We start from the raw sequence: 17,134 nt of genomic DNA, 5'->3' as shown, positions 1-17,134 counted from the left end.
ACAACAGGAGAGAAATGACAAGCGAAAGACAAGCTGTAAACACCCCAATCACATGGAAAACTTCAAACAGGAGCTCAAAACTTCTTCAGCACACAAGCCAAGGCTGACACTTCCAGAAAACCAAGCAGAGCTCCCTGAACTTTTGCAAGGGAAGGCACACAGAGGAGTCTGGGTCAAAAAACATCCCTAACCTAAATGATCAGTGGTATTAAAGAACAACATGGAAGATGTTAGAGCCAGAACATAATTCTAAATCTTGGTTGATCTAGAATAGAAATTAGAAGAGTCACCGTCTTTCTTCATCTCTGTAAGTGGAGAGGGCTGAAAAGTCCTGTCTGATTTAAGGCTACGCTGCAAGAGTGGGGGCAGGTTGTGCATGGCCATGACTGCTCACTTCCCATGCACTCATCTTTCACAGTTTAATAAAACTGCTTTAACATTATACGAACACAAAGGGCAATAAAGCCTGACACTAAGCCAAGAGAAGGCCATCTCTATCACAATAAGCATGCGTCACTGAAAGAATGATGATTTCATTGACTACACACACTCAAATAACCCATAAACTTATCACCCGTAATCGAAGGAAGGAGCTTGCACATTCAAAAGCAAACAAGGGGGCAACTGCTTCCCCCAAAGGAGACTGAGGCATTAAGTAAACCTTCCTTTAGGTCTGCGGTCTTGTGGATTTCGACATGGTAATGAAGATCGGTGTGATGATTATAGGCTTTCAAAGCCACATTACCCAGGTTTTTCAAAGCTAAGCTACTTCACATGAAAATATTAGTCTTAAAACTATTGCAATGATTTATGTTGTAAACACAAGCATGGAAATGTTAGTCTATGCCAGAATTCAGGTTCCCGTGAGGACATGTTAAGATACAGGGAGGTAAGAGTGGGTTCACATCTACTTCTTGGATAAGACTGCCAAAGCATTCCATACTTAATGAATAAAGGTACTGTTTAACATTTTTATTTTTCTCTTCCATATTTTCTAGTATTTATTACAAAGCTTCAAAACCCAGAAAGAAATATAACATTCCTCACTCCCTCATAGCATTTTTCTCAGATGCTCATTGTCCCATGTTCTCAAGGCCTGACAAACATCAACTCTGTCTGCCTTCATGAGATCAGAGGATTTAACAAATGGAAAACATATATTAATACATTAACTAAGCCATTTGGCGAACTGGTGACAGAGCCAGGATTCAAGACCTCTGGAATTCAAACCCTGAGCTTATTTCTCCAAGTCGCAGCTGCCAAGCGATCACATTTGCGACTGATCTCAGTTGCTCAAGTGGTCAAAGCTCTGCTCGTTACTCCCCACACATCTAACAAACCTGGCATCCAGAAAGCATAGTGTACATCACCCGTGGCCACCTGACACAGTCTTAGAATAGTGACTCTTACTGAGCTTGATCTCACAAATGCGGATTATCACAGATGCTATCAGAGAATGGCTATTTCCTGCGTTAGCCACAGGATCACTTCTTCACCTGCAGGCTCTCCTCCTCTCTGCACATCATCTAGCATTTCTGTCAGACAGTTCTGTTCTTTCACTCTACTCATCCTTTATACCAAGAGGGAAAACAAGAGCTTGTCTGAACAGATTTAGCGAAGAACCTGCCAAGTAAGAACTGCATCATAGTATAAATGAAGGGGGGAGCAATGACTATATTTATCATCACAGAATTTGCAAGTCAGAGCAGAAATCCACTTGTGCTTTTTTTTTTTAATTGCAAACCATGCAACAAAATAGTTAGATGGAAGAACTCAATTCTAGCATTTTCTAATAAATTTGATATACGTAACTTTGCTACCATGTTAGATAATTTATATGCTCACAAAAGGATAAAACCAAAGTTCTGTTATGCACACTTGTAACTGCTGCTCTCTGTGTCACCAGTACAATTTACATCATGAGTTTGCAGCACACCTTGATCAACAGGAACAGCACTGTCTTGACAAACTGTAAAGGGTTTATTGGTGTTAGCCTGAGTGGAAGAGAACAAGCATGCAGGAAGGGTTTCTCAGCTTTACATGGCACTGCCAAGAGCTCCCATGACACTGAACATGGCTCTGACCGCAGGCAGCCTGCCTCCTCCACAGCAGCATTACATTAGTATTGCTGCTCTCCAGGAAGATTCAACCAACCTTTCAGAACAGTTATGCTGAAACGATGCCAAAACTTTGCTAAAAACATAAGCAAACAAAAAGGACGTTATTACTACATAGGAATAGGAATCCGGGGACAGAAGGCATTTCTTTTGGACCAAAGGCTACAGGTAAAGCTTCTGCTACTTCACCTAACTGCCCCAAAAGGGACCTTACTCTTCTAAACATAGCCACCTGCTGCTTCCATTTTCTGAAAAATTGAGATAACCCAAGTACTAGTACAAAACAGCATCCCACAAAGCGCAGCCATCTACCTTGAAACTTAAGTTTCACACTGAGTAACATTTTCATCACAACAATAATCAAGTGATGAAAGCTGCCTCAGTCCCCTATAAAACAACCAAGGAGCAAACTTTAGGTATGAAGTTGCAAGGCTCAATTCCAGCTCTACACTAAAACCCCCTATTACCTAAACCATTTGATTCAACAACATAAATACGTAAAAGCAGCTATGCCATGACAAAAAATGTATGTTACCTGTTGCCATAGCAAAATACTAGATCCTGATTCACATCTCAGAGATACCACAAAATACCAGGATGATCCCCAGTCTTGGGAATACTGTGGAAACGTGAATTAAATTAATGCTTTTAAATGTATCAAATTAATCATACACTACACAGTTTGTGGTATACGGAAACTTAACCGCTTTCTGTACAGGTGTTGGAACCATTTTTAAAGCATCAAGGTTGGCAGTCAAGCAAGCACATTTACTTAAGAGAGAACTTTAAAAAGGCAAATGCAGAAAAGCTTGTTGAATAATTACAGTTATTACCCAGTACCCACTCATGGGGCGACTAGCTAAGTATGAGCTAGACCTGTCCACCAAAGCTGGTCAATCCTTCCCGAGAGTCCCTTCCATAGGGCCAGTAAACATCAGACAAACCTTCCTAACTGACTGGTCTGCACTCTCCAAACCACCTCCATCTGCAGCAAACCATCCCTTCAGAGCTGCCCACGCTCCACACCCCTGGTACGACAGAGGAAGCAGCAAGATAACCATGAGAACAGGAGGACGGCTGTGAATTAACTCAGCAATACCAGAGATGGGGGCATTAACTAGCCCCTAAAGCCTGCCTGCTTTCCCTCAGCTATCAGGTCCACCCTGTCCTCGTTCATCAGATATTCCCTACCACACACACACACTACAGTCCTGACCTCATCCCAGAAAGCCATCTAATTCTTTGGGCACGACTCCCCAGGTGAGCTAGATGACTGATTCAAGACAGCCAAATTAAAACATCAGCCAGTCTGAAATGCTAGGTCATTTCACTATGTCCCCTACATGTTGTCATCTTTCTGAGTGCATCAGATGAAGTCACATATTCCCGTTTTCTGGCAAAGCAAGTTAATAGCCTTTGTCTTTCCTACAGATAGTGTTCGTCTACTCTGTTCAATTTTCCCTAGTCTAATTAAATGAGATTGAACTACTGGTTCTAGTCTTGCACCTATACCTCTAGAGTACTATTACCTCATATTAAACACACAAATCCAAAAGAAAAAAAACAGAAGGCTTTTTTTTTGGGGTTGGGTTTTTTTTTTGGGTTTTTTTTTTTTTTTTACACAAGACTTGTCAAAAAATTGAAAACACAGGGAAAATGTGAAGCACTGATTAAAATATTTTCAAATGTATGATTAAAATTATACCACTTCTGCTTGTCAATCTCTCAATGCTTTTCATAATACTACTTTAACTTAATATGAAATACTTATTCCAAGAGAAATCATTAGAGTATTTGAATTCAAGATTTCACTTGGCCCTCTCATTCCCATTCTGACTTATGTTAAGTCCTCTGATTTATTCACAATCCTCAGTCTCATTTAGCACAGGACTTCACATGAAGGTCAGACAGTGTTTTTAACCACAACTTTTGCTAGTTTCATTTTTCAGTAAACCACAGAATTCTAGATTATCAATTACATGTGTTCCCCCGCAAAGAGAAAATGGTCTACAGTCGACATTTTCTCATTTGTTAGAGCACAACCATCACACAATCTCTATAGAAAAGTGGCTCCTCAAGCCATACTTTCCAGATTAAAAGAGATCCCCGTCAGCTGGCAACCCCCTCTTCTGCTTTTTCATATTCACTGGCTGTTAGCAAGTTGAAGTATCATTTCCAAATATAACACAAATTGTTTGTGGTAAAAAAATGTGAAAAACATCAGGAGAAGAGATGAGCAGAGGAATGACTCTGCTGAATTCATTATGAGCGTCTCTGAACCAGTATTATAGAACTTGCATGGCCAGAGACAACAGCACTATCCCTGTCTGATACTCAATATGCATCTAAAAAAAAAAATCAAACAAAATACGCAGATGTGTTACAGTTAGAATACAGCTTCTCTTATGACAGCTATGTCATTAAGGACATGGATTACTTGCTTTCTTATTCAAGTGGCTCAGCTCTTCCATCAGCTACAATGGTTAATAAGAGTTACACCACAAGGCAGCTGCTCCAGTAGGTACAAAACTACTCTGCTTCCAAAATTTTGCAGAGAATGAGGCAATCTGCTGGGTACCTTTGTACTACAACAGCAGATTTTTACCACCAGCAATTGGCAAGTGTGAATTTTAGGCTACTCCAGCTACCATCCAGAGAAACAGTTCAGCACTCTCACCGCCATATTCTATCCACGGTGGGTAGTTAAAGCGAAGGAAGCCATCACAATGGTACAGTCCTGTGGCGTGAAGTTCTTGTTGAACAACAACATAACGGCCTTGCTAGAAGAAATAAGCATTTATGACTGGCAAGTATAATGCAGCATAATTTTTAGATTCACCATAACTAAAGAGGGAGCCCCAGCTCAGATGAACATCCAGAATTAAAAGCTACATAATAAAAATAAGCACACTGAACTCATCAACTTCCTTTAAATTTAAAGTCAACTGCATGGCAAAAAGATGAATGCAATATCAATTCCATATATGTAACCCAAAATTTAGGTTTTTAAGGTTTTGTTGCAAGGCGTTCTGCAGGAGGTCAGATACCATATCCACAGCTAAAGACTACTTGAAGTGGTTCTACTTCTGCTGTACCTCTTAACTGTAGGCTGTTGCAAATTTTAGGCTCAAGCACAGCGTAAAGCAAGTAGAGTTAACAACAGATATGCTCTGTGTTTGCTATTCTTGCATCTCTTTAGAGATCTCTACTGGTCTTTGCTGAGCAAGAACAGAGCGTGGAAGAGGGGAAGAACTTTTCTGTTTTGGTCTTCCATTCTCAGCGCACATCAAGTAACTTCACTCTTCAAACTCCTAGAATAAGGTTAAAATTGGATGCAAATGTTTCCTTCCTGGCAGTTTATATTTGGATTTTGGGATGATCTAAGATTCATGTAAAAAGGTCACCGGATAATGAATTAAACACTCCCAACATGATCATCATCAATGCCACAGGCAACAGGCACAGGCTCTATCTAGCTGCTTGTAACTAAGAGGGAGCAACCTTGATGTCTTTATGTCGAGCAGAACTGGAGCAGCAGCACTCCTCTGCATCCTCTGCCTGCCCAGCACCTCAGCTGGAGAGGTTGTTTGTCTGTCAGATGGACAGGGCGCTGCTTTCCTTCCAGAAGGTGAAAGGTGCTATACAACTCCTGCATGCTCTCCAAAGCCTACATTAAGAAGGTTTCAGCACCTACCTGGGATAAACTAGATGGGCTATTTATACTCCTGCATTTCTATTAAAATGCAGAAGGCACAGGAAAACCCTCACAGCCCATACCCACAATTTGCCTGTAGCTTCCAGACAGTTCAAGTCACCAGAGCTTCAATAATATGTGAGTCAGAGAGATGGTACAGATTCAACGCTTCGAAATGCACAGTGGGAAAAATCTAAATCTGGACAAGTATCAAAATGCAAATGCCTGATCAACCCCACAGGCAGCCCTGGCTCTCTCATCCTCAGGACATGGTGACACTACCCTCTTGCCCCAAACTCAAGACTGTACAGTCATCTGCTGTTTACTCCGTCACGTCAGTGCCTGCAACACCTCATGGCACAGGGCCCCTCGGGACTGTGCTTTTGAATCTGGCTGGGGCTGGGAGAAGGCTTTAGCTTCTTTCAAGTCTCCGTGTTTCCACACTGGTGACGCACAGAGCAATACGGGGCACCCAAAAGAGAAAACAGACCAGATTACACATCCAGTGAATGCCATGCCAAAGCAGAAGCCCAAGAGGTGACAACTACAACCACGTCCTGAGCTTTGGCACCAGCACGGGACACGAGAGGACTGTAAGAGTGCCATGCATTAACCAGAGGATTTCAAATGAAACCATGTTAGAGGAAGCAAGAAGCATTAACCACCAACGCAGTCCTGTCTGAGAAGTTAGAGTGCCTTAGTCCAAGAGATTAATATGCATTCCCAGAGTTCAGAGAACTCATTACCTCTCAACAGTCCTCCACAGCACAGAAATACTTATCCCTCTAATGGGCTCACTGTAGGGGCATGGAAGTCCAATTACAAGCTCCCAGGTCTTCAGACTAAGGGTATGGGAACACGAGTAAGTTACTCTGAGGAACTTGGGGCATGCTTGAGTTTCAAACACTTTTGAGAGGTTTCTACAGAAACAGCCCAGGCACACAGTCTCATGCCTGCAGTAAATACTGAGCACCTTACTCTCAGTATGACAGGCAGACACTGTATATACCACAGGCAGTTCATAAGGAGTAACTGACAGGAAGCACTACCTTCAGTTTTTCTCAACACAACATGGTTGTGTGCTTTCACCCTGGCTAGGACCTCTGCAGAACAGGAACTACTGGCCAGGGGAATGGCTAAAGTCACCCACATGAACTGGGTAGCATTGGCTCAATTTAAATCACGGGACTTAGTGTCACAGGAAGAGTTTAGGCTCAAGGCAGCATGAGACTAGGTGCATTGGTTCAACTAGCACTATGGCATCTCCAGGAGATTTGCTAAATCCCTGACAAATAGACTGCTGGGGAACAGAAATAAGTCAAACCCGTGAAAGCCCTCTGGAGAAACTGGAAGTGAGCCTCTCCCATCCATGAGCACCTCTGCCACCACTTTCAGTCTTCAGTGGGCCCTTTTACTCGCCTTCTAATGGCTTCTGACACCACTGTGAAACATGCACACAGATCATCGTAACTAGCTTGTATTTTTAATTCTTTTAATATCAAAGCATCAAGCCAGCAGAATATCATTATAGTTTTAGAAGCTGCACAACTACCTGTTAGTAAGTAGGCAGTTAATTCACCGCCCTCCAAAAAGGCCAAACACAGTGATTCTTACATGTACACGACACACACACATCATGTCTAACCTGTACCAATAAGTGAGGCAGCAGCTTCCACTTGCAAATTGCTAAATATGAAACTCAACAGTGCATTTGTTTGGATATATTAATAATGGAAAGAAAATCTAATCTAGGAACAAAAAGCAGAAATAATTTTGTTAAAGACTGAAGCTGGTGTTGAATGTTTCAGACACAAGCTACTGGACTTACCCTGCAGTGACTTTCCCAATCCTTGGCCCAGCTTCCACCCATGTTTCTGGAGTAAGCGGTGTCCAATATTATCCTGACAGACAGAACAGAGAAAACAAACCAAAAATATTCCAATAATATATTCTTCCCTTCCCACTGACATTTAAACATGTGATGAGCAAGAGATTTTCTACATATATATATGCATGCAAAAAAATGCTACTGAAAAGGCAATATATGCCCAATAAAAGGGAAATACAAATGTCAAAAATTGCTGGCTAGAATTTTTCCAGGGGGATGGGGTATCAGGGACGGTCACTTTCTGATGGTGTGCTGGGCAACTTTTGTGCATCACGTTTAAAATAATAAAAAAAAAAGCAATGTGGGAGAAAATAAAGTGTACCAATAAAAATTGACAGTAAAAAGCATAAAATCAAGCTATTTATACAATCATATCCATCACCTAGACAGCACCACTTAAGTTTTTTTGTAAAGAAAATCTACAATGTGTTTAGTCATTTTGTTTGTGTGTCAGGCTTTTATAATACTGAGTAAGTTGTAAGTGCAAGACTGCCCCACCACTAGAAACCAAAACACAATCATAGCAAAATCCAGGCTAGACTTGATTGGGTTTTTTTATATATGTATATATATATATAAACTAGCATGCAGCCAATATTAAACTGAAAAAACAGTGAGGTTAGTAAAACAAAAAAAAAATCAATTAAATACAATGAGCTCAAGCACAGACTGGGTGATGCATTTCACATGTAAACTAACAAAAATACTAAGATGTTAGAATGAAACAGGCCTAGCAATAAGTTAACAGCAAGGAACCATTAGTGCATGTAGGGGAAACAATAAGCATAATGTCTCATCATCCTAAAAAAAAAAGCTATTTTGGAATAAGTGGAAAAGTACTGACGCAGCAATTAAGTGTCAGCTTTTGAAAATAGGGCTGAGCAGGGCTCTGTGTGGAATTCATTATGTTTTTATGGAAGATTTCTTCCCCCAAAGAAAGAACAAGAGTGCTAACGGCACCCTTGTAACCTTCTAAAGCTGACAGCTTGCCCCTTATTGATCAATTTACCAGTTTACTAGCAGTGACCAACTGTCAACTCCTCAAAGAAGGACTCTCGGTTAGGACCCTGTTCACCTTCTAATCATAAAAAATAAAAATAAAAATCAGGTATGTATTTGTTGATTATTAATTGTCATATAAGGCAAACCACAACTCAAGATATCACAGAAATACCCCCTGAATTATAACAGGCTGTGAATCCATAACATTGAGTGGTACATGGAACCTTAAAAAAAAATATATAGGCTGCAGGTTTCTCTAATTAAATAACCAAGTCGTCAACAGAAATCAGAATAGCAGTGGTTTTTTCACTCACTCCACACTGAAGAAAATGACCGCACGGTTTGCAGAACTTTGGTGAATCAGCTTGAAAGACACAATCTTCCCAAAGATATTGGCTGCATGGATACATTTTTCCTCAAAAAGATTCTATCAAGTATAATTATTATTTTTTTCCAATATACCATAACTGAAGACATTTTGCCTCGCTGTATTTTTCAAGGCAACAGTGTACATCTTTCCCACACTACCTGCTCTCCCCCACGACATAATTAGGGCTACATGGGAAAAAAATTAAAAAAAAGGAGAAGTAAGGAAATGTCTGGTTATAAAAGCTTAAATCAGTATATGCAAAAAAAAGGAAAAATGAACAAATATGGATTCCAACCACAAACACCATGGAGAAGACTATCTGTTCAGAAGCATAGGAAAACTTACCTGCAAACATATCTGCTACAGACCGTTTCTCTAACGGCCACAACAACTGCACAGTCCTTCATGCAAAAGGGGCCCGAAGTTCAAAGGTTTTGTGGATAATGCACTAATTGTTCTACCATTAGCACTGCAACTATATCTGACAAAGGATTATTGAATCTGATTTTAAAAGCTGGTGCTGACAAAAATGGCTGCTTTTTCAAAAAAAGGACAAGGAGTACTTTGCAATCTTTTGCTAAGTGGAGATGAGACATTGTGCTGACTGTGTTGTGTTATGAATGCACTAAAATAAAGACAGATGAAGCAGTATGCTATTTCCAAAAGCAGTGCAAGTGGAGTGAAAGCATTTCCATACGAACCTGGCTTTAAAAACTGGGCTGTCAAAAGAACAGTTAAATGTAACACAAAGTAAGAAACTGTCCAATCACTAATGGTAGTTTTTCTTTTGCTTTGTTTTCAATTCACTGCTTGCAAGTAATGTATTTATTAAAGAAGAGTGAAAGCATAAAATAAATTCAACAAGTCAAGACCAGCTGGGAGATTCAAGAGCGGTGTGTTGTGACTGACACAGTGAAGGGGTAAACAAATGTTAAAGGGAAAAAAGAAAAATTTAGAAGAGTTATACACATTAGCACCACTTTTACAAAACCACTCAAGAGGATGGTCACAAGTTGTTTGACATAAATTGGAATTATGCCTGAATATTATCCTGTCTCAGTTCCCAGGAAGGGGGTGGGGGTGTTCCCCCCCCAATTCCTTCCATTTGTTTGCTTCAGCAGTGAAACTACTCCCTAATTTTAAGTATTACTGAAATGAAATGGAACATCTTCTGCTTCACCAAATAGGGAGAACAACACTAAGAGTTAAATACTAACATTTGAGTTAGGACCTAGTCATTAGTCTGCTCATTTCTAGCCATGTTCAACCTTCTTCCTCCATTTCAAATCACTACTGCAGACCTCTCACAGAGGCAGACCGGCAAGACTGCTCTTCAGCATAAATGCTGCCCTAAAAATTAAATTATGGAAGGCCAGGCTTGCTCGGCTCCCACGTGAGAGCCATTCTGCAAAAGCCCGGTGGCCTGGGGAGTAGCCAGGGACACTAGGACCAAAATTTGACATGGGGCAGCAAATGTTGCAACAGCTGGCAGCTTTTTTTTAAATTGCATTTTTAAGTGAAAATTCTGTAAAAGCGTGGACTCTTTCACATCAAAAAGACATCTTTTTTTTTATACCAAACTTCCTGTCAATGTCAAGAACTGTCATTCCTTTTGAATAAACTACCCTCATGTCGTAGCAATTTTCCTACAGGAAGAGTTGCAGCGATCTACAAAAATGCCAACAGCCCAACGAGGAAATCCCCATGTTTCTCAGTGGAAAGCTGGCACAAGTCTCCTCACTTTCTTACACTATCGTTTTGGAGCTCCTTGTGTTACAGCCACAATAAAAATTACTGAGACAGTCAAAATAAGTCTCCCAATAGGTGTTTGAGCAAGCAAGTGAGTTCTCATTTACCATCCAAACTACTCACAACAGCAGTGCTATATGTCTGGGCACCCAGTCTTGGAGACAACACTGGACACCAGATTACAGGATGCTCAGCATAGGACAGAGTGGCTCGGCAGGGTCTTGATGGAACAATTTACACCTCCCAGCATTACTCTCACCACTTTGGAGCTGTTCAGTAGTGATCATTTCTATTTACAGATGGAGAACTTTGCATTACAAATGAAGCATAACTTTTCCAAAAGCATGTAGGGAATGTAAAGGTCTTGACTTCACCAAACTTTCATGGGAGTTGGCTAAGCTACTTTGGAAAAATTTCACCCAAAGTGACCTTCTCTAATAGTTCAGACTGGCCTTCCCAATTCCCCCTCCTGTACCCTGACAAGATGCCCTTGATTGCTTTCCATGGGTATCAGTGATTCCTGATACCAGGACATCCCCAGCACAAATTTCTGACAAAGGTTTGGCCAATAGAAAAAAAAATGCATACAATGAAAAGATGCGTACAAGAACTGAAAGGTTTTGATGATGTTATATGTGAGATATAATCTGCAGTCGGTGGATTGAGCTGCATTACAGATAAACCAAAACACTAGTTTTGCCTAATAAAGGTTTTCCCGTAAGATCCCCACGTATCGTTTTCACATCGTTTGTCTCTTGGCATCGGCCCGAACCATACCTCTCTTGAGTGGATTGTAAACTGTGCTGACTGTGTATTGAGGAATCTATAAGCAAGGATTGGATGCTACTGGGTGAACCCATGCAAACAAGAGGTTGAAAAGATTCCCAAAACAAAACCTATAGCTCACTACAGATGACACAATGAAGACTAGAGAGAAAAGCCAAATAGTAATGCTACACCATTCAGCTTCAAGAAGCACATTATTTATAGCGCTGTCCACATATGGCTACTGCTAAATGTCAAATCAGCAGCCTCATCAAATTACACTTTGGAACTAGTGGAGTCCACAGATCTGTACAGATATACAGTGCGACAAAACCCAGCTTCAGCTCATACAGTCATCTACAATAGCCTGTGATCATCAAACAACTACCAACTGAAGCCTGAAACCTTGTGTAGTTCAAGGACCTCCTTGTGTAACTGAGCAGAATTAGAGAGGGCAGGGGGGAAAAGGACATTTGTTAGTTATGACAAGGACAAACTAACAAGCTCCAGAATAAGTGGGGGATATGCAGCCTGGCCTCCAACCTGCAACGGCAACAGCTTGGTTTGAATTCCTGACACTCTGCATACTGCCTGCATGGGGAAAGGGCTGCTTTCTTGCGTAGGCTCTAAGGGTATATTGCTATCTCCTACTTGACCTGTACTGCGGGACAAAGAAAACCATAAATTCACAGCAACAAGATTCAGTAAACAAGTAGAAATAAGGAATTAGCATGAAGAAAATCTGGATTCTATTAAAGCTGCAATACTTTGTGACTTCCCATTCAAGTACCTGAACTCAGCGCACTTAAAATATTTTAAAACAAATGCATGCAGCTTCTTGAATTTAAAAAAGGGTTAAGTGCTCTGATTTTTCAAGGACACTAGACACCAGTGGCTCCAGTGACGTGAACAGCCAGCGTTAAGTGCAGCATCTTTCAAACCAGAACAAAAAAATTGTTACTTGGGCGGGGGGGGGGAAGGAGGAAATGGAAAAAAAAAAAAAAAAAAAAAATCAGTATTTGCAGCTATGAAGAGTCCATTGATATGAAATGTTTTCTTCAATTTAGTAATGGAAAATAGCTGGCTTCTCATTTAGGCTACATACATCCACTAGCTCATGTCAGCTCTATTTTCCATAAATGTACTTTGGTTATAGTCGCATGTTTCAGTCCAGACATCTTTGGCCTAAACAAGCTGTACACAGCAGGATTTCCACAGGAACAAAAATACTAGTACACTAATTGAGGACACATTTCAACATTGTAATGATCTGTAGACTCCCAAACCTATTTTTCCAGCCACCTTTGAGTTGCATGCTGTAGCAGTACAGTCAGCACCTCTCAACAGATAATGCTGCAGAGATGGATCTCACTTCAGCAGTGATTGTCAAACGTATACTTTAAGTGAAACCCACTGCCCCCTGGGATTTCCAAATGCAAGCAACCTTTAGTCTTTAAAGCATTTTCATATTACTAAGATGATGTGAGAAGCTGCAAGAAGCACATTTAAGAGAATATACTTAATCCACTCTTCAGTCTGTAGAATAACCATACTTTAAATTTTTGACTAGAAAGTGCTTTGATCTGCTATTGTTATAAACAACCTTCCTCGCACAAAGACATTTGTCATCCAGACTATTTCCACAATGTGAAACACAGGCTCTTACTCATTACTCTGAGCAGACTCCTTTTTAAAGGTCAGTTGAATTGCTAACAGAGAACTGGTTAAGGATTACAAAACAATTTGTTAATATTCAAATATTTAGATGTGTGGTATCTGCAGATTATAGACTTGTCCTTACTCCTTCCCTCTCAATTTCAGTTCAGGGATGTTATCCACTTCTGGGTGAGCAAACAGCATAAAATAGAAGAAGGTAGAAAAAGCAGTATGAACACCTCTTTCCTAGTGAAAACTCTTGCAGGAGAGGTGCACCACTAAACTCTGACAAGAAAACCATCCCTTATTTTAAGGTGTGTAATTTGCCAATTTAAAAAGCACACAGGTCATTAATAGTGTGGAAGCAAAATCATTTTCACAAGCATCAGGAAACTTGACAAAATTATTTATGCTTCTCAGCTACAGAATTTCTTTTAAGAATCAACAGTGTATTTAATGAAGACCACGTGAAGATTAACCTTAAAAGTGACCAGTTTGTTTCTGACTGCAGTTTCTGACACCAGACTTGTTTACGAGACCAAAAAAACACCCTGTGCAGCAGTCAGCTTTTGAATTTTGGGACTAGCACATGAAGCCAGCTCAAGAGTAATGCAGAACATACATTTACTCAGTTCTGTGACTCCTTCCAAGATTTTCATGTCTCAGGCTAGGGGTTTTACACCTCAAATGCTTGTTTCTCTTATTACAGACAAAAGAAGAGTGAAACACACGATTTTAAAGTCAGAACAATTTGAGGTTTTAACTCACTTCCCAAAGCAGTAAGCCATTCTCTTGCCCTCTCCATCAAACTGTTTTCAAATTTAACCATTAGGCTGAACTGTAGTTATTAAAACCTACTAAAAAGCTGTAAAGATTAATAATGTCCCGGTATTTGGATAGTGATACATATATAAATATGAATAAAATATAAAAGCTGTAATTGAATTTAATTTTTCTGCTGCAGTTCAACATTAATCAAACTGCAACAGAGTATTACATCTGCAGATGATCCAAGCTGCACTGTGAGCCCGCGTGCCCATGTTGTTGGGTTCAGTGTACTTGTTCATGTTTTACATACTTCTGTAGGCATCACTCCCTTCAGAACACCAAAGAGATCTAATCTGCGACCACTTCTACTCCTCTGTTTGGGAAAACACTTTTAGAAGTCAGGTAACCAGTCTAGTCTGTAAGTAGTATTTGAATTATTTTGAAATGCTAATTTCCAGCGTGGCACAGAGTAGTCTACCAACGAGCATTTCTCATTGTATTTACATAAGGAAACAAGCTTGGCATTTTAATTAAAATCCCCACATCACAACGTAAGATTGAAGTATTCAGGAGAACATCGAATACGAATTCCCATCTCTGCAGCATTATCTCATGCGTCATCAATTACTGCCATGCCTAAATCTAGCATCATGCCAGCACATTAAGACAGTAGGTACTATATGCAGTGTTCACTGGACCAGAAGAACAGAAATAAGAAGGGGGAAAGGAAACCCTAGAGAAGAAATTAAAAAAGGCAGACCGTGCAATACAAACCAGATCATGGCTGCTTAGCTAATATGGGCCAACTGCTGCGGAAGAAAAATGTCGAACACCCCAAGTTGTGTAAATTTTTTGTAAACATCTAACACGCACACAAAACACACACAACACCAACCTACACATGAATGAAAAATATATATTGATCTTTTGCTAACACTAGGTTTCTTCTAAGTGCAAATTAACGTGAAGAAACTTTAACAGAGAACTTAAATTATCAATAGGGAAAAGAAACACTTGACAAGTACTTTCTTAACAAAAATCTAGTCTTAATCAGAACAGCACTAAGTGATCCTCATTTATTCACTACAAGTTTTCTTCCTCTCGTACTGAAACTGCAAATGAAACTTAGCTAAAGCTAAGTGCCAAACTTAGGTCCAGTTTAGGCTGAACAAGCTAATTGTGCCTAACGCTAACAGAAGATGCTTTGCAAAGAGAAAAATTAAAAAGCTCCAAAAAGCTTAAAAAGGTAAAACTAAACAAAACTTAATTTTTCCCCATCTTATGGCTGTACTCTCCACACCTAATTCAAAGTAAAGCAATACTTTACAGAAACTCACAGCACAGTTTCAGATTCATGGGGAAGGACTGCTATACTAATACTGTAATGCATCCATGTTTCTGTACTGCCAGATGTCATTCTAACACTTCAACACACCAGTAGTTTTCCAAAAATACAAACTAAAAAAAGGATCAAAATACATTTTACTACACTATTCCATCAGGTTCACATATGAATTAAACTGATTCTTCAAAGAAAAGTACAAAAACTTAACAAAATAAATATCTATGAATGAATGTATTATTTTGAATAATTTCTGAAATACCATGTTGAACTAAAATTTAAAGTCACCTGCTGTTTTAGGAGAACTACTTAAAGATTAAATTCCAGGCCCACTTAATCTCAGCATGCAATTTACCACAAAAATTAACCCTGTACTGACAAAAAGATGCCCACTACTATCAAATTTGACTGCATTCACGTCACGTACCATCCGATCACGGCCTAATTTTTGGTGGGTTGATGATGCTGATAAGTATGTATCTTACCGATTCTATAGGCTTGTCTAGAGATGCTTGCTCTATCTCCAGGTGCCCTTCTTCATATTGATCAAAGTGATTGCCCTGTAAAAGAAAAGGAGGGTTAGCTCTACAGCAGAGAACACATTTCCAACAGTCTAGTTTCAAGATTCCAGTTTGTATACAGTGTTATATTTTATATAATTTTGCTAAAAAATGAACTTATTAAATACAAGCTCAATTCAGTATATAGGCTACAAGAATAAAACAAAAATTCTTCTAAAAACTAACTAAGCCAATTTGATGATAATCATAAACTATGGAAGTTGGCAAAATATCAAATGTTTACGATGACAATACTTTTGGGTTTTTTCTCTAGAAAGTCTGTGAAAACACTGACCATAAGCACCAGTGCTGGCCTTAAAAATCACACAGGACAAGAAGCAGAAGGAACTGACCCCACCACAACAAAGGGGGGTTTTGTTGTCTTTTCTCTTTTAAAGAAGAGTAAGGCTTTCCTTGCAGCAGGAAATCCAAATTGCTTGAGGCATACACGTAATTTCACACACCTTAAACCAACAAAACCCCACAGTGGTACCAAACAAAACCTCTCCCTGTGCCCAAAGCACTTGTGCATGTTCTGGAGCAGCCCCTTCCTTGAATCTAGGCAGCTGCACAGTGAACTATTAGTAGAAGTGATCCTCCAACACTCAAAAAAGCCATTAGTTTCAAAACCAAGCAGTCTCCCAACACAGCTGACCACGTGGCCACACAAGCACATATGTTGGCACAAAGAATGCCGGGATGCACGCGCAGAACTGCTTATTCCAGGCGTACCAGCTTAAAGCATTTGTGAGCACAGTACCTAAAACTGCTACACAAAAAACAACAGGACTGAGGAACACATTTGAGGAAAGAGACAGACCAAGAGATACACAAGGAAGTGTACTAATAAAGTGTGCAGATACTCACACAGCAAAGAAAAGGCCACGAAGAATGATAAACACAAGCACGTTGCTTCCTTACACTCTTGGAGCAACTCCCTGAAACATCTTTAGTCCTACAGCTTGGTCATGTATAATAATTAAAGTAGATAGGAAAATTAAATAGGATTGTTATTATGGTGTACTGAGCCCAGCCTCCATCAACATATACCATGCACACTTAAAGATTGCTGATTTCTGAACAGGGCAACCTCTCCCCTACCCAACAGTCCCACGTAAGCACAGTACAACACACAAATGACAGCCACTAGAGTAGAGACTAGAGTCGAGCAATCCTCCTCAAGCATCCGCTACAGCAAAACTCAATCTTTGCATGCTTTTGCC

General features: G+C 39.9%; 1 protein-coding gene across 2 annotated transcripts in view; it reads right to left on the bottom strand.

Moving 5' to 3' along the window:
• GPATCH8 (G patch domain containing 8) overlaps positions 1-15,911 on the bottom strand; it is a 40,925-nt gene extending 25,014 nt beyond the window's left edge. The window contains exons 1-2 of one of the 2 annotated variants that reach the window (XM_010561336.1): positions 15,837-15,911; positions 7,640-7,712 (exon numbers count right to left, since the gene is read on the bottom strand). The gene's annotated coding sequence lies outside the window, so the exon portion shown is untranslated. The remainder of the gene's footprint in view (positions 1-7,639; positions 7,713-15,836) is intronic. The other variant, XM_010561334.1, reaches the window with a different exon arrangement.
• Between the last annotated feature and the right edge of the window lie 1,223 nt (positions 15,912-17,134).

This window comes from Haliaeetus leucocephalus, unplaced genomic scaffold, assembly GCF_000737465.1.
Source record: "Haliaeetus leucocephalus isolate CR32 unplaced genomic scaffold, Haliaeetus_leucocephalus-4.0 Scaffold144, whole genome shotgun sequence".
Classification (NCBI taxonomy): Eukaryota; Metazoa; Chordata; class Aves; order Accipitriformes; family Accipitridae; genus Haliaeetus; species Haliaeetus leucocephalus.
Note: the sequence above shows the minus strand (reverse complement) of the source record. Positions and strands in the feature narration are given on the sequence as shown.